The sequence below is a fragment of the Stegodyphus dumicola genome, chromosome X1 (genome assembly GCF_044657685.1).
Source record: "Stegodyphus dumicola isolate Sdum_Otavi_A_Nest chromosome X1, ASM4465768v1".
In the NCBI taxonomy this organism is placed as follows: domain Eukaryota; kingdom Metazoa; phylum Arthropoda; class Arachnida; order Araneae; family Eresidae; genus Stegodyphus; species Stegodyphus dumicola.
The window spans coordinates 195,335,919-195,357,466 of NC_140780.1; the positions used below are offsets into that span (position 1 = coordinate 195,335,919).

The window sequence follows — 21,548 nt, forward strand, 5'->3', positions numbered from 1 at the left end:
TTTAACTTTCCTATTCAGTTAAACTATTATTCTGTCTTCATTCCACTGGTATACTTATTTTCTCCTTAAAATATTGCTTCTATTAATTGCAGAAATTCTATTAACTGGAGAAATATGATATAATATCTTGGAGTTATAACTACTGTTTATCACTACAGAAATATATGTTTCACCTTTTTACAGTAATAATAAAGAAACACATTTTATTGCCTTTCAAATATACAGGTTAAGTACCCGTGCACGTAGAACACGCATTTATTTAAAAATCCATCGAGTGGCTCGGTTAGAAGATAAATTGTGTTCCTTAAATGTGACAAATCAAGTTTCTGAACATTTACACCATAAAGTTCGATCATTTGTTAATAAACTTAAGCGTGAACATAAAGCTAATAGACAAAAAATAATCAGCACATTCCTAAGCACATTACTAGTTTAACAGCCTGCCAGCACTTTCGCGAGTTGAGCAAGAGATCGAGGAGACAGCTTTTTAAAATATTACTTTTTTCCTCCTAAATGGATGGTAATGAAAACGTTATCCGCGCAATTTATTCTCACGATAGATCATCCCAGAGTCTAAAGGCAGAGAGAATATCCAGCCCCAGATTAATCCATAAGAGCCCCAGAGCACTTGACATTTATGATGTGTACTAAAGGGCGCAGATTAGGCGTAGTCTTCTAGAAACCTATGATTATAAGGTCTGACATCATTATTTTCCAACAAGTTTTCTGTTTCATATTTCTCGTCATTGTACAACGTCACGGAAGAGAATGTCCAACCCTTTCAACACGTTAAAGCGCTTATTCTGTGCATAATGAAAGGAACTTTTGTTTACGAATTATTATTTCATTTGTAATCTTCTCTTACTCCTCATCTGAGGTAATGTTTAAACGATGGAATTTCACAATTCGAAACAACTAAGTGCATCAAGTGAATGTCAAGGCCATCTTCACTCTAATTTGTTTCTTGCTGTAAGGAAAACTAAATTTGACTTTAATAAGCAAAAGTGAGAAGACAACATGTATCATATTTATTATTATTATTATTTACGCGTTCCACTCTAAGGCACTACACGGAAGGGATGGGTGTCTTCTTAGAGGACTTTCTAAAAGAACTGGCTCGTAGTAACGCGTAACACATGGAGAAAAACCACAAAAACGTCAATGCCTGTTCCTGGGATTCGAACCTGGAACGGAACTACCAGTGTTCAGGGACTTTTACCGCTCTGCTTCTGGTGGGCCAACATGTATCATATGAAATTAATTTTGCTACCTGCAAAACTCTAAATATTAAGCTCTAAAGTCAGTATGTAGTCAATATGTCAGGTGGGTTTTTGATGCTGGAGGCATAAAAATTGTACAAAGCCCTCGCCGGGACTCGAACCCTGGACCTCCCGATTACGAGTCGAGTGTGCTTCCAGTTAACCATAAAGGCATGCGAAAAGGGGGGATAAAATGCCTTATTATATTATACTTAAAGTATTAATATTGATTACAGTGAAAAACTGATATATGTAATTAACATATTCAAGCAATGCGTTGCAAAAATAGAAGGAGATTAGCATTTTCTTTCATTTCGTATGCTACCTAAATTTTTGCTTTTCATTAAGTTATATGTTCGATTTTTAATCGCAATACTATTTAACATTCTTAATAAAACTTCTGCTTTTTCTTTCTTTTCAGCTTTTTAACAAAATGTAACTCTAAAAAAAGAGGTTCAAAATGTACTCCTTCTCTTGAAAATGGCATTTTCAATTTTTTTAAAACATTTTGGAATTATGAAACAAAAACTGACAGATTTTAATTATTATCCAAAATATGCATTAGTTAATAACATTAATTAAAAATTTAATATTCTCATCGTTTCTTGGATTTAAATATTAAATTTTCCCAGTTTTACTAAGAGGACTAATTTTTTTTTCACTTTTTATTTCAAATGCGTATTCCTGTTAATTTAAAATAAACTAAATATGTAACATTTTTTTCGTAGTTTCTGAACTTACACTCGTAATTTCCGAAACTTTAAAAAGTTATATAATTGAGCTATTATCCACTGAACTCAGTGCAAGAAGAAATGAGTGTAATATCGAAATTGTTATTCGTAGGGGATTTGAATGCCTCGTGATATAATAACCATTGTTGATACTGATTATGCATCCTAATTATAATCTATACACAAATGTTAAAAATCGACGCAAATATTTTTTTTGCTTTGTTTTGTGTGTATGTTCAAGATACACAAGAAGCTGGCTCGAAGTCTAAAATAAGTCCTTGTAGTCTACATGTTTTAATTGCTGTATTTCAAATACCAATTGCAATGATTCAGATTAGCTATTCTAGATTAAGAAAATCAAATATTTTATATTTACATTGCAAAATTAATACACTTAGCATTATATCCTCCAAGAGTCCTTTCTTTTCTTTTCTTTTCTTTTTTTTTATTAATCGAGCAATTTAACTCTTCTTTCTAGTTCTGTAGAATAGAGTGGTTTCTATCCGTTTAGCTGTCAACAATCATAGTAACGAGCGGAGGAATTTGCTTACTTAATTTTATTGTTGCTTTTGCTCAAAGCTTGTGCTTCACAGCATTATTCAAAAAACGAGGATTCATATTGAAAAGAGAAAAAAACATAAGACTCATTTTTAATTACTGGAATTTCACGGAATATCTTAACTGGTGTTTTGTTACTTGCAGCAAATCGTATGTGCAATCTATTTATTTATTTATTTTACTGCATGAAAATCTAAACCGCTTGAGAATATCTATGGTTAACTTTATTAAGAAGAGTAATATTTCTTAAATGCAGTTTTTTAATCAGGAAAAAACCCTGAATCAATTCTGATATTACGAAATCTTTAGTGAAGATTCTCTGCGTCTAAACACTACGATTGACGCACTGTGATCTTACTCATTATTTTAATTTTGAAGAAAGTAAAGAAAGGTATATCTATGTGACCTGGAGATTAAAAAAATGTGAAAATATGAAATATAAGCTTTATTAGTTTTAATCGCTTATTGATTTCAAATCATCCCACTCTGCTCATGAAATAGAATCTAGAGAAATTTTCCAGGTATCGGCACAGCAGTACGGATTAAATTCAAAAATACCAATCTTTCATTGTTTTTATATCACATTTGTTTGAAATACAAAAAACTGCGGGGAAAATTCAGATGGGTACAAAAGATATATATTTTCATTTGAATATATATTCATATACATATTTTTAAAAAGCGAAGGAAATAATTAATCTACACCTGAATGGAATCTCTAGCGGAAAACTTTACTTGTGAGCAAGTCACACATAAGGACTAAAAGAACGTGACAGGAAAATACTCATCAGAATTTTCTACCTCATCAATTATTTTTCAATTAAATTTAAGTCCATTAAGAGTAATTACAGAATATTTTCAAGCGGAGTGTTTCCGCAAAACTTAATTCACTCCTCTAACTTATCTCGAAATCAACGTATTATCACGGTGATAAGGCGGAGATCCACAGTCGCAATCCCCCAAGAATTCTCCTGTTTTGGACCTTCCTCCCCTTAGTGTTTTATCGACCGCGCTTAGAAATTAATTAAAATATTTTCTCTCTCGTCTTGGTGCGGACTTCAAAGAACAGAGCAACGCTCCAAAACTCGTCAAATATGTCTAAAGAATTTACCACTTTCTCTCGCCGTAATTAAACTTTGATAAACCCAGTTTTCCCAAAAAGTAACAAATAAATAACTTATCCGCACGACTGCAGGTACTCTAGATAAAATTATAGGGGTAATCGCCGGGGGCAGAAGGGAAGCAGTTGTGATCCTGAATAAGCTCTCCTAGTAATAATGCTTATTTTAAGACCGCAGCTTAAAAGTGAGGCAGGATTGCAGAAACTTAATGTATGAGATTAAACCCAATATTTGCATTAAAATGGAATAAAATAGTTTCATTTCATTCTGACAAGCATTAAAATTTCGTTTCCGTGAAGACAACGTTTATAAATTATTGCATTGGATTTAAATTTGTTACATTTGGCATTAAAATATGAATAAAGTCTTTGAGGTGAAAACAATCTCTAGGAGATAAAGCTTAAAGAAAGTAGTGGTGTAAACCAACCTCAATATAGTGTTTTCAATCAAACACCTTAAATAAATTATGAAAGCTAATGATGTCATTCTTACTCGTAAGAGATACAAAAGAAAACAAGAGCAATAGCTCAAAATAAATAGTGCTATTCATAAGAAGATAACTAATAATAATAAGTCAGTTTTGTAAGAAGTACTGAGTTTTGGAGAAATGAATTTTAAAATGTGATTTTAACCACCATCCAGAAATAATGAGATAAAAAGCTTTAGCAATATCGCGTGTTTACAATATTGCTTAGCAATATTGTTTTAGTTTCGTGTGATACGAAATTAACCGAAGTTAAGGGAAACCATGGTTATTGGTTAAGTGAAAGAAGTATCGACGATAAGACATAGGATGCGAGTTTAGTAGTACATTCATAACTATTTTAAAATGGCGGATTTCAAAACGGGGATTCCAAAACGTGGATTAAATTTCTTAAAAACACTATGAGCAACTTCTGTCAACTTATGTCTGGTATATAATTAATTTACTGTTTTTCAGGTACTTGTTCTCAATTTACGACCTCGCAGTACTTCAGATATTTCCTCTCAATTAATCAGCATCTCTCGCAAAACGGATCTTGAAGACTTTACAATGGAAGATAAAATAATATTTGAAGCTGTAACTCTTATCATTTAAAACATTTTAAATTTTAATTGGCGATCTAAATTGACGAAAGAATTTTTTATAACACAATAAAACTGATCTTCCAGTCTTTCTGTATTCCCAGGATATTCGTATACGAATCAGTTGGAAAACTCTTCCTAGCTTTCTTAGACTGTAGTTTTAATAGCATGAAACTACAGAAGAAGAAAGCATGCATGTGAATTTTATGTTTTTTTTTATTTATTTATTATTATGTTTGCTGCATTTACTTGCTATTGCAAGGAGAGAAAGAAATACGAACTTTTTCACAAAATTGCTATTTTGAAATAGATTAAGATCATATGAAAAATATAACAAATCTCTTGAAAGAGTATTTTCATATTGTTTTAATTGTATGCTTAATTTTTAATTGTATGTTTCTTCTTTTCTGTATGTTGCTTAACTTTCTAGGGAATTTTTACATTTTACCGTTCGTGCTCTTGGAGTATAAGCAGTTGGAACGTCCATTTAGCAGTGAAAGATCCTTTGCATGAATCTTGAGGACAGAAGAATTGAGTTTTCATGTTCGAAAATCCTAACAGTCTCTTCAATAGTACTCGTGTTCGAAAATCCTAACAGTCTCTTCAATGGTACTCGAACTGCAATATGGTGGATGATAACCTGTCATTGCTTGCGTTTGGTTGACTAGACCTCTGTCTTTTAAGGGAGAGGAAGAATGTAATGAATTATCTGATATTTCCTGTGCGCGCTGTCGTGATGGAAGTTTTTAGCTCATTCAATTAGCACTCTAAAATCCGCGGCTCTAATTGTGGCTAGGACACACTTGAGTTCCAAGCTTTCTGTTCCAAAAATACTAATTGTACTACAGCTTCAGCAAATTAAATGATTAAATAGAAAAAGATTCAAGAATTTTTGTATAATTTTTGCAATTATTTATCAAAATTTTGGATTTTTTTGAAAATAATTCAAAGCAGTATTATTTTCTTTTAAGCTCCTACTGAAGCAAAATGAATTAAAAAATAGGTAAATAGAAAACGAAATATAAAAGTTTATTTTTTATATAACTCGGATTGTTGTCTGCTGCTAACCACTTACAGTATATTTATGGAGGATTTATTTAATGGGGTAATCTTGCGCTTTATAAGGCTCTATCACACATCCAAAACATTTCGGAAGAGCGACTATTTAGTACGATTTTTCGGCTTTGTCACATGCCATATCCATGGATCATTTTGATTCACATTTAATTTCTGTGCGCTTAAAGGAACCAGATAAAAATATATTTTGTCTTAAATTTTCCCAAACTAACTCAAAAATGCACTTCAATCGAACATTTTCTTGTTTTCTGTAGTTACTTCGGTTATTAATTTGTAACGAATGCAGTTTCTTTTTGCCTAAAAATGTGAACAAAGCAATTTTGTGAAAAGACTGTATCTCTTTTAACTGAAGTTATTGCCCACATCAAACAACCCTGCTTATTCTAAAGTAGCCTAAAAAATCGTTCATAAGAAATTCGACACCCATACTTGGCCAGCTTATCGCCGCTGTTCACCTTACTTTAAAGAGGACAAAAACTGTCTCTATTCAACATTCACCGGTATATGCCAATGAAGATTTTAGACTTTCCTTTTTGGCCTTTCAGCATTTCGACTTCTATATGAAGAACGAGAGAGAGCTGTCTCTTTCTCTTCGGATCTTTTATTCCTTCTTCTTGTTTTTTTTTTTTTTTTTTTTTTTTTTTTTTTTTTTTTTTTTTTTTATTATTTTCATTCAAGTGAAGGAAATAAAAAAATAAGAAGAGAAGGGGGCACATAGACACCCTACTTTCAACTCATCCCTCTTATATTTTTGCCTTGCCTTATATGCAGAGCAAATCGGAGAGATGGGGAGGCGAGGAGGACACATACTCGAATAGCAAAGAAGATCACATGGAAGGTCCTAAAACCTATCGATCACGATCAACAATGCATTTGTTCAATCCCTTTGGGAACTCGGCAGTAACACTGGACGAATAGATTTTTTAACTGGGGGGGAGGGGGATAGATTCTCGCGTGGCTTTCACGCCAAGGCTCTTATCCTTGTTAGTCTGCTACTGTGTATATCAATTTCTAGTGTTCTCAATCTAAAAATAAATAAATAAATAAGTAAATAAAAAAAAATCCAACTTTTAAAGGAATAAATAAATGATACTGAAGAAGAGGATCGTGCACTAAAGCTTTTAACGTGAAAGATACGTGGATAGCTTTTTTTCTTTTCCTCCTATAATGTAATATAGATAAATTTTTGATTCAAATCATATATGTTTAATGCTATTAAAAGTCTTGTGAGTCAAAATGTTGCAAAGGCCTTATGCAAATGAGTCAATGAAGGGCATCTTAAATCTCCTGAGACTCCATTAAATTTCAAATTTAAATCTGAATAATAAAAATAAGAAAGGCATTCAACGTGTAACACTTCATCCTTTGCTTATAGTTAATAACTTATAGTTGTGTCACTTAACTTTTTTTTTTCTTTGGGTATATGTGTGTGTACGTTTCTTTTGGTTTATATGGTCAGATGTCAAGCCAAAACATCAAAATTTATTCCCGGGTATTAAGTTTAAAAATAACATTATTTCCCTCCACTGAAAGATAAAACAAAAGTTAAAGCAGGTGTGTTTCAATTAAAGTCAGGTAATTAGGAATGTGAAAAGGAAATGTATTCATATGTATTTAATTTGACAGTCCTTTTAATCCCCAGATATATTCCATTAATTTCTTCCTCCAAATATAGTATATAGCCTTCAGTTTCAATTTATATATTTCTGAATGAATTTGTTTCTTATAATGTGCATTACGACTATATTCTGCTTATGTCTGTGCATTGAATTTCTTGCCGATAAAATATCGTTTTTCTTATTTAAACGCTCTGTTCACAGTGATAGATTAACCATTTTACCATTAAAAACCATTTTACCCTTGCATTAAAAATTACTTAAGCTTCAAAAATAATTAAGCATGAGGTACCTATTGGATTCAAAAGATAGGTTCTTAATAAAATAATAACGAAACTTTAAGCTTTTTTTAGCGGAACTACAAACAAGATTCGTATGTTTGTGTTAATTCATCTTTGGGTATATTTTTTCGATTATCCATGAATTTCAAAGACCCGATTCATCTATAACTTTCAGATACCATTACAAATAAGACATTATACGTAAACCCGCATACATATTATTCAGACTTATGCACACCCTGTTTTTCTTGTATCTTTATTAAAATAGGGAAAAGGTGTAAGAAATTATTGTGTTTCAGATTTTGGAATTACTTTTAATCAGTAATCCTTCCTAAACCTTTACTTTTTATTACTGTAGTCTACTGTTTTATGGCAGTTGCTTGCTTTCAAGCAATTTATCGTTCAGTGAGGTTTCAAGGTAAAGTAATAACTCTATAAAAGTTTGAAAGAAAGTAGTTTGCATATTATAATAGCTAGCTTAGCTTACGAATCTTCGAATGAACACACACAGAATCTAAACTTGGAGTTGATAAAAATCTTTTGGTGAAAATTGTCATCTGAAAGAACCTGTGAAAGTTGCCTGTGAAAGAACAAAAATCACGTATTGAAATTTCATCACACATTCTTTAGTTCCGCCCTAAAACTAAATAATAATTGCTTATGTAGTTTTATTGTCATTATTATTGTTGCAATTTCTTTAGTGCACTTCCAAGTCAAATCAAATGAAACTTTCTTTTGTATTATTTTGAAAATTATTTTATTTTAGGATTAGCAGCCTGTTTACCAAAACTGTTTCGAACAGATCTCTTAAAATTTAGCCCTAAATTAGAATTTTAAACAAGAAAACTTCATGAGTGCTGTTCGGGTCATAAGTTATTTTCTTCCTCCTTGCCGCGTGCCTTCGTGGAGTAATTTGACAGCACATCCGACGCGTACTCGGGAGGTCCAGGGTTGGAATCCCAGTGAAGCCATTGCACATTTTTCCTGTCTCAGCATCGATAAACCCAATGAATCTACAAGGTATTCAACGAAAGTATGTTAGTCCTGATAGTATACATTTTAGTAGTGAGTATTTATATTCTTACAAACAAAACTGCAAATAGTGATAAATATTTCAGTTTTCTTGCTGAATATATATATATATATATATATATATATATATATATATTATATATATATATATATTATATAAGCAGAGAGAGAGCACGAAGCTGATTAATTTATGGTAACTTGTTTTGATTGATCCTTTCACTTTTCAATTAATGTGAAACTTTGAATTGTGAACAGTGTAGTTAGTTTTACTTTCGTAAGATTTTCGGTTAGCTCCTAGATTAAAAGATAAAGAGAAATGCAAAATGAAAGAAACTGAGTGCAAAGAATAAAGTTATATCTTCAGTACTGAAAAATGAATAGTCTGACCATTTGCAGATCTGTGTGTTTCTCTCAACAATCTGATATCAAAGTGTTTAAATCTTTTTCAAAGTTATTATCAAAATAATTTAAAATTATTTCAGAAAATTCATGAATGAATTTGAGCATGTAACAAGATACTTCCTTTAGAGTTTCCTCAAATGAAAAATGAAAAAAAAAAAAAAAAAAAAAAAAAAAAAAAGAAAGAAAGAAAAAAGAAAAGAAAACCAGATTAAAATTCCCACGTCTATAAAGTGAAAACTCAGATCATGCCAAACTGTTAAACTATAATTAATCAATAAATTATAATTAATCAATAATGTTAAACTATAATTAATCATTAAATTTTATTAAAACGAGCGATCTCAGCTAAATGTAACAAAGGGTTGAAATCGCTGTCAAACGTTCAAATTCATAAAATCATCTTTCGTTGCTCCACACTTCTTATCTGATCATAAGCCAACCAACAACGCTGCAAAAGTTCTGCCTTCTATTATCACAATACACGATCCTTTCTCCTCATTTCTGAGAACGGCCATATCGGTGACTGCAAAGCAAGTGACGATGTAGAGATTACTTATTCTTACAGATATAATCTACCCGAAATGGTTCAGACTTTAACGTATACCATTTCATGTGCCGCTCATGTGACTTGAAATATTTCTTAACCAAGAAATTGCTTATAAATTACTGATGTTAGACAAAAAGGCTGGAAGAAAATAAGCAGGGATTAATTAAAAGAACTTAAGTAGTTCAGAGTTACTACATTACACCGACTTTTTGCAGTAATATGATTACAAAACACAAAATTTTTTCAAACTTTTTTTTAAAATTTTTCCACCATTACATCAGCTCAGACGGAGTTGGATATCGCAATTAAATTATCCAGAGGCGTGTTTACGGCATATTATTCTCAGTTTCTTTGTTCAGAAATAAATCAGTATTCGTTTCGGCAATCCAAACATCATTAATATAAACATTATTGAGTGTACGATAATTTACGGATCGTCAATACGCATGAATATTTATCTTATAGCTGAGGATGAAAACTACATTTCCATCATGAGCCTTAATTTTAGTCCCCATTGCTGAATTCACATACTTGAGTTTAAAATTTAGCTTAAGTACTGTTCGAGTTCATAATAACTTTCTGAACACAGTTTTAAAGGACCATTACCATCGAAGTTACCGCAGATTCTAATTTATAACAACACAAAAGTGTTCAACCGGAAGATAAGCAACAAAATTTAATTATCCAATTTTGTTCTCCCGAAACTTAGATCGTTCCAAGAAGAGAAAAAAAACAAAAAAATATTTCTTTTCTGTCCCCCCCCCTTTTTTTTTTTTTTTTTTTTAATTTTGCTTTAGGAGTATATCATCATCTCTTTATAGTGAAAAGAAAGCTTTATTGTGTGGAATCATGATCTCAAGTATTTTATTCTGCATTACGAGGGTGGAGCTAGAGAAAATGAAAATTAATGAATCTTATTAGAATCCAACGGGACTAGTTTGACGTTAACACCTGAATGCTCACGTAGATGATGTTGTGAGTTTTCATGAATCGCTGTTTCAGCGCAAACAAAAGCCGGTCGGAAATTGATGAATAAATTATGGTGCCAACAATCTCATTATTCAGATCTTTTCGTCAGCCTAAACAGTACACAATGCAATGTATAAAAAGGGGATCGTGTATAAAATACGACAGTGTGCCAGAAGGCACCTTCCTATAAGAGAAGGAATAATTTATTTTCTTTTAAAATCTACATCCCTAAGAATTTTTCGTATTCATATAATTGTGTGCCATGCTCCGTTCAGTACAAAAATATCATTATTGCTGGGCTTAAAACTGGAATTAATAGTATTCCCTAACAATACATTTGTTTTTATATGAAGTGCACAGTGCACAAAGCGGCAAAAGAAGATATGCTGAATAACGTTTATATTAATACACATCAGATCTGTATGTTGATGTTTCCATTATTTTATCATTATTTCTTTTCTAATGATGAATAAAAAAATCACTGATGATTTGAAATATGCCAGAATTGCAACCTATATTTTACTAAATTTTGCTACATCTATTTAACTGTGGGTTTAATATACGCAGGTTTGGAGGGCAGAAATTTGCAATTTTTTATACCTAAGGTTATGAAAGCAACTTTGATAAAAATTATTTCTTTGCTATGCTACGGCAACTGTTCGAATGGCAGATCTATCTTAAAATTAATATTCAATTGTTCAGTGTCAGGCCATTAAGAAATATTATTTTACCGTCTTAGAAATTCTTGTGTTAGAAAAAGCGCAGTAAATTATTTCTATATCTTATTTGGTATAAACGTCTATGTACATTTAATGAACTCTCAAGCATTGCATATAAATGTCTCTTTAGTATAGAAAATGGAAGATAATTACATTAAATATTAAAATCAGCATTTTATTGTCTATTAATCAATTAATTAATTACTTTTAAATAAAACACGATTACAAAAGTAGTTATTTCCTCTATCTTTCAGCAGGATGGCCAATTTTAACATCTGGTAATAAAATACCATTTTGAGTATCTTAATTCACAGAAAGCTCTGACAAAATAAAAAGATTAGACTATTTAATTGCAGCTTATGAATTTTGCTAATGGCTGACATGTCTCGTGTCTTCGTGGAGGAATCTTGGAATCTCTAACCACAGAAATCTCATATATAAGTTATGGATATTATAAGCCTCGAAAATACCCATGCAATCAATCCGTAACGCCTCACTTCGTACTAGTTTTCAATGATCGTTATTGAAATTGTTGGCCATAACGCAATATAGACAGCTATTTCAATTATGATATATAATTCATGCATCTGTTGAGTATAAAAAGGCCTAAAATCGATATGTTTACATTTAGCTATAAATAAAATCTTTCAATAAAGGAATTAATTTCTTTTCGCGCACCGCTTTCCCACTGACATAAGTGTTTATAAGTGGACTCCGTAAAAGTGATTATGTGTACATGATTGATGACTAGATTGGTCACATTTAACAAACATCTTGATAAATTACTGAGATAAATGGAGATCATTGGATATTCTGCGCCTTCGGGAAGAGATCAGTAAAGCGTGGGACGTGAGAATTGATACTTATAATCAAGACTGTCTACCTGGGAAAAAAACTGTTTAACGTAACTTCTGGAAAATGGAACGTGCTCACTCCACAGTGAATACCGAGTCAGGGAAAAACTGCATTCTTGAACATTTTTGTTTTTATAAACACTGATGACTTAAGAAAACAGAGAAGGTCATTAAGAGATAAACTTCCTGGAATGAACAGTCACTTTAGTCAAAAATAAACGTATTGCATTTTTAAAAGAAATATGAAATTGTATTTTCTTAAAGGTGAATAACATAGTATGATTTACATGTCTTAATACATTTGTACATGTAGATGAAAATAAAATGTTTTTAATGCATATTTCAAAACCTTATTTAATGTTCCGAGCCATTTTACTGTCTCATTTCTAAAGTACAATAAACACAAATTCAAATAAAGGTTTAAAATACGCTTTTTTTTTTATTAACACGTCATCCGGATGGTTGCACAAATCTTAATGTAACAGAACAACCTCCGCAGCTGCAGAAAATTCAGAATAAATGTTAAATCAAATTAAAATATTAAATACAGCGTATCATGGGCCCAAGTAAGATTTGGCTCAGGTCTTCATATTTTCATGAAGCAAACGAAGCTAAAGCTGGTTAAGCAATTCAATAGTAAGGAGATCTAACATAGTGGCAAGTCAGCGATAGCTGGCAAAAGGTTCCCTTTCGAACTCAAAAACTCTATTTTTCGTCCTGGCAAAGTTGAAGAAAGTAGAAATGAAAGTAAAGGGAAAATATTAATGTTACTAGATTAATTAACAAAAAAGCCGTACCAGTTAACTCTACTGATTAAATCAAAATGTTGAGGAATACTTAATTTCTTTTGTTTGACGTATCGCTCTACCACGAGTTCTTAAACACCAACATTTTCAGCACCTTGACTGATTAAATCATAATCAGAGCATAAATGACAACTCAGAAATGCAGGTTTTCTTAAAATACTTTTCAGTTACTTTCCTTTTAATTAATTGTTATGCGTTCGGCGATCATATAATAATTCTAGACTGTGTTAAGGCTCAGCCGGATCTCAAAAGTTCGACAGAACCTCTTCAAGAAATATTAATAGTTAAATTAATAAAACTATAAGGTATTTTCTCCTTTCTTTCCGCATGCCTTTGTTTGTAAATGGAAGCATACTCGACTCGTATTCCAGAGGTCCAGGGTTCGAGTCCCAGCGAGGGCATTGCACATTTTTCGCTTCACCTACTTCAGAAAAACCTAATGACTCTAGAAGTGGTGCCAGAACTAAAAGGTGGCGGACGATAATTCGTTACCACCGGGGTTTGGCGACAGAGTCCCCTAATGCCCAGTCGCCCTTTAAAAGGGGCAGTATCTAAGGTATTTTCTCACTCCTTTCCGCATGCTTTCGTGGTGTAACTGAAAGCATACTCGACACGCATTCGAGAGGTCCAGGGTTCGAGTCCCAGCCAAGACATTTTTTACGTCTCCTGCCGTGAAAAAAAAGTTAAGGCGCTACAAAATTAAGCTGTAATATTTATTTAGGCAATGTTTCACTTTAATTAATATAATTTATAAGGTATTTCTCCCGCCTTCTTAGCATGCTTTCGTGGTGCAATGGCCAGCACACTCGGCGCTTATTCGAGAGGTCGGTGGTTCGAATCCCGGCGAGGGCATTGCTCATTTTTCATCTCTCCTGCTTTCAAAAAATACCTCGCTTAGTTAGGAAGGGAATCTGTTGATAAACTATTTGAATTACATCACTACCTCTATCACCGAAGTGTGGTTATTTCCAGCTAACCCCGCTATTTAAAACTAATTTTATCCCATCTCTGTGAGGTTTATTAACTGCGAAAATAAGCAGTACTATTAAAAAGATATTAAAGTTAATGATCCCGAAATTAAAGTCATATATGTTGGTCCTTTTTCAGAAAACCTTCACTTCTATAGAAGCTATATATTTATAGTTTAGCTATACCCATCTAATATAGCTAATCTTGTATTAGCCTTGCGAAAAATTCCTGGAAATTATTTTTTCTGAAAAGTTTCTCACAAAAATGATAGTTCGATAAATATGCGATGACTAAAAATGCGTATGAAAAAAAGGTTCATCTGAATGAAAGAATTAACCTTCTTTTTTAGTGAGCGCCGAGTTAATATGGTTAAGATTTAATTAAGAAATAGAACATTTGAAAATATTTCTCGTTTACTACACGTTTTTTTGCCGCGTACTACTTAGCACTGACTTCATTAACTTCTTCCTTTTCGAATTAAAAATCGAATCCGTATTAAATGAGCTAGAAATCTAGTCTAATTATATACAATATTTAGAATTTTGTTTCGTATATGATTTATTTTGAGTACATGTTTTCGATGGAGATAGAATTTGTTTTTAAGCTATTCTTATTTCCAAGAAAAGCCCTGAGATTGCTTTTCATGATATATTGTACTTAAGTTACGATTATTATATATTATCTAAAGTTCTGCCTTTTGTGATTTATGATTTTACGATTTAGGATCTTATAAACAAAACAAAAAAAAACAAAAACAAAAAAAAAAACAAAAAAAAAGTTATGTCCTGTGTACATTTTCAGATAAAAAAAAAATTGTTTGTTTCGTATGTGGGTGTGTAATAAGAGTATAGATCAACATATACAGCTATTAAGCATAAAATTTGATTGCAATATTAATTTTAACTACCTCTGAAACTGTCTTTGGTGCATTTCTAGTGATGCGTGTTTAGTGCTTAATTAAGACTGTCTGAGACTCTACTAACAGTTTTCTTTCGGGATGTCGGCCTACCAGCTGCAGAGTGGTCATGTCGCTGAACTGTTATAGTTCAGTCCGGGGCACGAATTTCTACGAACTGGTTGGCTGCATGGGGGTATTCCTGGTTTTTCTTACGTGTATACGAGCCTGTTTTCCTTGGGAAGTCGTCTACGAAGGCATCCCTCCCATTAGGCAGACATCCCTCAAGTGCTTTGCCGTAATCGAATAAAGAAAACTTTCGAGATCCCCTAATGCGCACTTCTCCGGACATCATGGGAATAAAACTAGGTTCCGAGGTAATACAGGATTCAGGGATCTCCTAAAATCTGGTATCTTAGGCACAGGCTTTTCGGACCCAGCACCCCTCCGTATCGAATAGGCCCTGCATATAGAGGTATATATGTTTTTACATGAACCTAATTTAAACAAGATTTTGAAAGACTAAAAAATTAGAATCCTTCCATACTCGTCCATTTACTTCATTAAAATTTGTAATTTTCATTCTGAAGTCATCAGGTCATCTGTAATAAAGTTTGCAGTTTAGCAAAGAACATGTCTATATTCAATAAAATAGTTTGTTGTCTTAATTACAAGAAGAAATATTTTTTGCATCCAGTGCAATTGACTAAGTGAAACTAATAAATGCTCTGAAACGCACGTTCTTGAAATTTTCTAGCTTACAACTCATCGCATGCTATATTTAAAGACCGAATCTGAGTTTGTCTATGTGAGACTCGATGACTTTGCCAGTGTAACTCGATGAATGAATTTCATGCTACTTAACTTTTAAGAGTTTTACTGATTGTTATGTTCAAATATTATTAACGGTTACAATGACAGTTTCATTTAGATCTCATTGATAAAGTTATTGTTCCATAAAAAAGTATGTGCAACAGGTTAGCCTCCTTCCCACTCCCCAAAAAGGAAAGGTATCATTTGAATTTAGAGAGAACGAAAGGAATATCTTTTACTTCATTAAAACGTGATCTGTTCAATGCATCAACATTAAAATGTAAAAAGAGACATAGTTTTGTTAATGATGAATATATCGATAAATCAGCTTTTCCAAAAATGTTGTACCCTAAGGGAACTTCAGGAACTCACAGTACTTAATCCCGCCTTGTGAATTTTCAGAATTAACTTTAGCAGTTTTCTTAATTTACGCTTACAATTTCCACTTTAATACCAATTACCCCTAATAAAAAATTTAAGTAATTAATTAAAATTTCAAGAAGTCAAATGCATTTAACAACAGTAATAAAGCTTAAGATTTAAACCTATATTCAATAACATATTTTATATCGTGGATAATACAGGAATATTTTTACAGCTGCATATGTAATTACATTCACATTTATTCTCTTTCTTTTATTATTTTTATTTTTTGGTTTTGTTTATTTATTTTATCTACTTTTAGAGAGAGAGTATCATGTGACAGTAACAAAGAACAGAGAGTAACTTATAAAAGCTTGTAACTTCTGATAACAAAACTTTTAATTTCAGTTTATTTACTTTTTCACCTCTTTCCTTTCTGTAAACCTTCAAATTTACTAGAAGAAATATCATTAGCAAACTGTCATAAGCTAATTCTGATGCATGGAAAGTTCACGTTACAATTCTACTCGTGGCATTTGAAATCCCTCAAAAACACTTTCAGACACATCCCCCCTGTCCGCTATCTCCCTGTTGACTACACGGTTCGGTTTAAGACTTTTAGCTACTGCAATAAGATTTTCTGATTAAACTGAAGCAGAGCCCCGCAAGGCAGCAGGCGCCATGTCTCGGCCAATAGAGCCATTTTTCAAAGACTGGCGAGAGTTAATTCTAATGGCATGAATGAACCTGTGTTCATTCGACAATAGCAACTTCCAGTTTTGTGTTGCTCTTTCAAACGGAAGCGGCGAGCGCTCTCAAAAGACCCCCCTCTCCTCTACACATGCACCACACACACGCACACACATACACACTCGCACACATGCACACATCCAGTCGTCTCCTTTGTATAGAAAGTGGTGTACGATGTTGTGAATAATGTGATTAATGCAATCTTGCCGCAACAAATGTGCCTTTGCGACAGAAAACAAGAAATTAGGAACCGCTACTCTCCCCAACGTCGCTTCATAAATAAAACCACAGAAACGTGAGGCGAACAATAAATTGTCTGTCGACGTTTTGAAGATAGAAGACCGCGATAATAAATTAATACCTTGTTTTGGAGGACAGTTCGCGCTTACGCTTCGTTACTTGTGCTTTCTTCGCTCTGTAAAAAAAGGGAATGGAGAAAAAAGGAAAAGGGTTTTTGCGTGTTGAGCAAAAATGAAAGCACAATTTGGAGCATGGAATTCTCTTTCATCATTAATGAACAGCAATTTTTTTCCCCTTTCCTTCTCTCTTTAAGAAAATCGAAAATGTATTTAAATGTTTGCTTCTGGAGTTTCTTCTAGTTATCATGCACTGGAAAGCAGTAAAACAAAGAAATATGTATATTTCAGTGTTATTCTGTTTTGATTCATTACAAACAATGTAAGGATTTTCAGACGTCTAATTCTGTGTCTCGGTATTTATATTTATTTAGAATTAAAAATATTCTTTATTTTCAGATTTGTGTGAGTGTCTTGTGTTAAGGATGTAATGAAAAATTTAGCACGGATCACACTTTGCTATCTTTATCAAAAACGAAATTAGTAAATTGTAGGCACACTTTCTTTCTCTCTCTCTCTCTCTCTCTCTTTCTCTCTCTCTATATATATATATAATATGCAATGCATATATATATATATATACAATATGCAATGCATGCATGTGGGTGTGTGCGTAATAAAGAAAAGAAAAGCTATTTAGGTAAGCAAGAATTAAAAAAAAAAAAAAAAAAAAAATATTACTCTAGACTAAAAAGTAGACTAAAAATGAATAGTGACCAATTAAAGTAAGCATACCAATTAAAGTGAGTAAATGTTTAAATATATATATGTGTGCAATTGACAAAACTGGAGAAAACTGTAACAAAAAAATTTTACTTTTTAGCATTTTAAAAAACGGCTATCTCATTCCATTTTAGATCCTATAAAAAATGTTATTAATATTTCAGAAAGGGCATAATAATGTTTTCAGAACTCCTTACGTGCTCCTATATCGCTTTAGAAAAGGTAATAACATAAATTTTGGAAGTGTATTTCTAAATATTGACTATCAGAACATATTTCTGTTTAGATGAGAATTTCTTAGCAGCAAAGTTTTTAAAATGCTTTCAGATGGAAAAGATGCACTCTAAGCTTGTTAAAGAACCAACACGCGGTTAGACTCTCTTTATCTGTTGTGCGGTGCTTTAATTATTAGGATCATTTGGCGCAGTAACAAGAAAATGAATATTACAAAGATGGAAATCCAAATAACATAATAAGTTATTTAAAAAGAAATTTAGAAGTAAAACACATTTTAAGCTTGTATTTTTGCAATCTTGATAATTTACGCTGTTTTATAAAATCCGGGTAAATAAGAATTTTACTTATTTATATGTTAGGGAGTGTGTCTGGGAGACTGGAGAAATTAGTCTGCAAAAAATGCTGAAAATTTCTTAGAGAACTTACTTATTTGCCTATCTTTTCAGTTGCAAAGCCATTGAAAAGCTCTTTTTATTCCACCGTTAAAAAATTCTAATGGTTCAAATCATGAGATTGATGTGAATGAAATATAATACCGTATACTTTCATTAGGCATCTCCTACTGCTTCTGATGTTTCCGCAATAGTCATTAAAATGCTTCTTTCTTCCTCCTGAGATTGATTACCATGAATCAGACTCATTTCTGATTCTCTTTGCTTTTATTTCACACACACACAAACTCATACACACACACACACACACACAAAAAAAAAAAAAAAAAAAAAAAAAAAAAAAATGTCGCAATAAAAGCTTAACCAGACAGCAAAATTTTATGTCTGTAGGATTGTTATTTGTGAAGAAGCCAAGAGATTTCGGGAATCGTTTTTCTTTCTGTGAAGAAGGAATAATCTTTCCACCTGTCTAAGAAACTTAAAGGTGTAAAGAACAAGGATGGATGCTTCTTCTGGCATTTTAGCTATGGTTGGGATAGAAAGTAAGCTACGATATTCAAATACATGCGGTTGAACTTGGATCCATTTCAACAATTTTTTGTCTAAATCATCAATCATGATGAGTGAAGTTACCGAAACTGAAGAAAGTACAGCAGCTAGCAAAAGCCTGCTTGTTAGAAATCAGTGAATTACCTTGCTAAAACTTGGAGACCTGTGCCAAAATAGTCGGAAGCTGATAAAAGTCTAGAGGATAGGAGGTCTTGTTAAGAAATCGGTGAATAGCCTTTCTAAATCTAGAACAGTAATCAAACGAACACTGTCAACTATTGCGCACAGTGAAATGATAGATTTCGCTTCGCAAGATTCCCAAGATTTCACATTTCACTTTTCCGACTCTCATATATTTCATCTGAAAGCTAAAAAAAAAAAAAAAAAAAAAAAAAAGATAAATTACTTTTTTAAGCATGCAGTTAGTTGAACAAGCAAGTGATTTTTACTTTATTATTCTTCATGTTGTTACTGAATGTGAAGAGGTGACTTCTATCATTTAAATTCTTCTAAGATTTATCATTACAAACTAACAGAATGGCCTACACAGAAAAAGGAGGGTAATCGGCAATATTATAGTATTTCTTGAAATATCTCGCGGGATTATTATATATGTAAATATTTGTAAAGAGTCAGAAATGTGTGACATTAGTTGAAATAAAAGGAAAAATAAATGTTTACTGTTATGAAATAAGGCGTCCGCTTACAAATGTGGCTATCTACCTTCCTTCATGCATTCAAATGCCTTCTAATGCTATAGCGTGATATTTCTTATTCGACCACATCCCTAATCACAAAACAAAATAATCACAATTATTTAACACACGGAACTGAAATTTCTAACAATTTATATAAAAATCTCATTCTAGTTACTGCTAATCAAGGATGCACACGCGAGTAAATTTCAATATTTAGATTAAAAATTTCTGAGTTTTTTTTTTTAACTGTGTTTTAACTAGTTAAAATTTATTGCATTTTAAGCTGTCTGGTTCATTATCTGAATTAACATATTAACATGTGAAAGAACTGGGTCCTCGTTAACAGTCGAATCTGAATGTTTTTCTTCGCAAACAGGTGCTCTTTTAACTCATATAATCTGCCCATGATCAGCTCTGAATAATTCTATTTAAACATAAAACTCTCACAGTCTGGCATTGACTACTTGATCTGATCGTGATCGGGAACGTCCATCTCAGGATTAGAATGTCCAGTGTTAAAATATTAATTCAGCATTTGTTTTAGAATTTCTGCTTTTTACATTGAACTACTTTAGTTCTGAACTATCAAACTTTTCATTTATTTACTTACTATGGAACTCTTCAGTCCTATAGTACAAGTTCTTAAAATCCACTTTAAAATCCTCAGAACATCATTTAAATGGTTAATTTCTTATGCGTTCAAGAGTTTACGCCTTATAATATTTGGCGTTTATAAAATAGTTTTACGAGCAGATCAAGAAATTTGGCCACATCTTTCAGATCCATTCACCCAAAAAATATTTCATTTAATGGTAGTAATTAGTAAGATTTAATTTACATTTAATCATTAGTAAGATGATTCTGCAAAGTAAAAATCAAGTTTTAATTTAAGGTCGAAAGGGACGATACAAATGGTTTGGTTTTGGTTTTTTGGTTTTATTAAATTACGGCAAAGCACTCGAGAGATATCTGCCTTAAGGGAAGGATGCCTTCGTGGAGGACTTTCTAAGGGAAACTGGCTCGTGGACGATACAAATGAACAGTTCTTTCAGTAAAACTAATGTTTATTTTGAAAAACAGTAAATTGTTTGAATTGAAAGGATTAAATAACATTTTGCAGCAATTCTTTGTCATTGATTTTATGGCAGAACTGAAGCTTAATGCCGAAAAACATTTCTTTAACGCTTGTGCTATTCTCCCCCTTTGCATTCATTCACACAACACTTAATTCATTACATGAAAAATTCGAAAAAATATGTCGTATAATTGACATTCATCATCTGGCAAGAAAGAAGATTAAACACACCACAGTGTGTTTTTAATTTAACTCCGAAATGTCTACGAAATCTAGAAAATTTGTTGTAGAATTTCATCAATGCTTTAAACTGCACGAGTGTTCATGAGATACTTGCGAGGACTTTGAGTAAGCAAATGGCTTTACTAGTTCCTTATTACTGTACATAATTCTTATTTTACTATTTCACTAATTTACTAGTTCTTATTTCCTAATACCATTTTTGTTTTCTTTAATGATAATTTCTCTAAGCCAGCATGTTATGGGATTCTTTTCTCGAACTATTTTCTTCTGTAGTCAGGAAATGACTACAGGATAAATGGTAACATACTAAGGTGTTTTTGCAGTTAACATTTTATCTGTTATATTTTATACGATTTACTATATGAATTTGAGCAGTAAAATCATTGTTTATGTGTATGTTATTTCACTGACCTCTAAAAGAAAATTAAACGGAAGAAATATGCATAAA

General features: G+C 32.2%; 1 long non-coding RNA gene across 2 annotated transcripts in view; it reads right to left on the bottom strand.

Moving 5' to 3' along the window:
• Window positions 1–21,548, bottom strand: part of LOC118191269 (uncharacterized) — a 435,608-nt gene that overhangs the window by 75,622 nt on the left and 338,438 nt on the right. Inside the window, exon 4 of one of the 2 annotated variants that reach the window (XR_015038556.1) lies at window positions 8,469–8,721. The exons of the other annotated variant lie outside the window; for it this stretch is intronic. This is a non-coding gene — a long non-coding RNA (uncharacterized LOC118191269). Of the gene's footprint in view, window positions 1–8,468; window positions 8,722–21,548 lie in introns of those variants that run through there. 2 annotated transcript variants of the gene reach the window in all.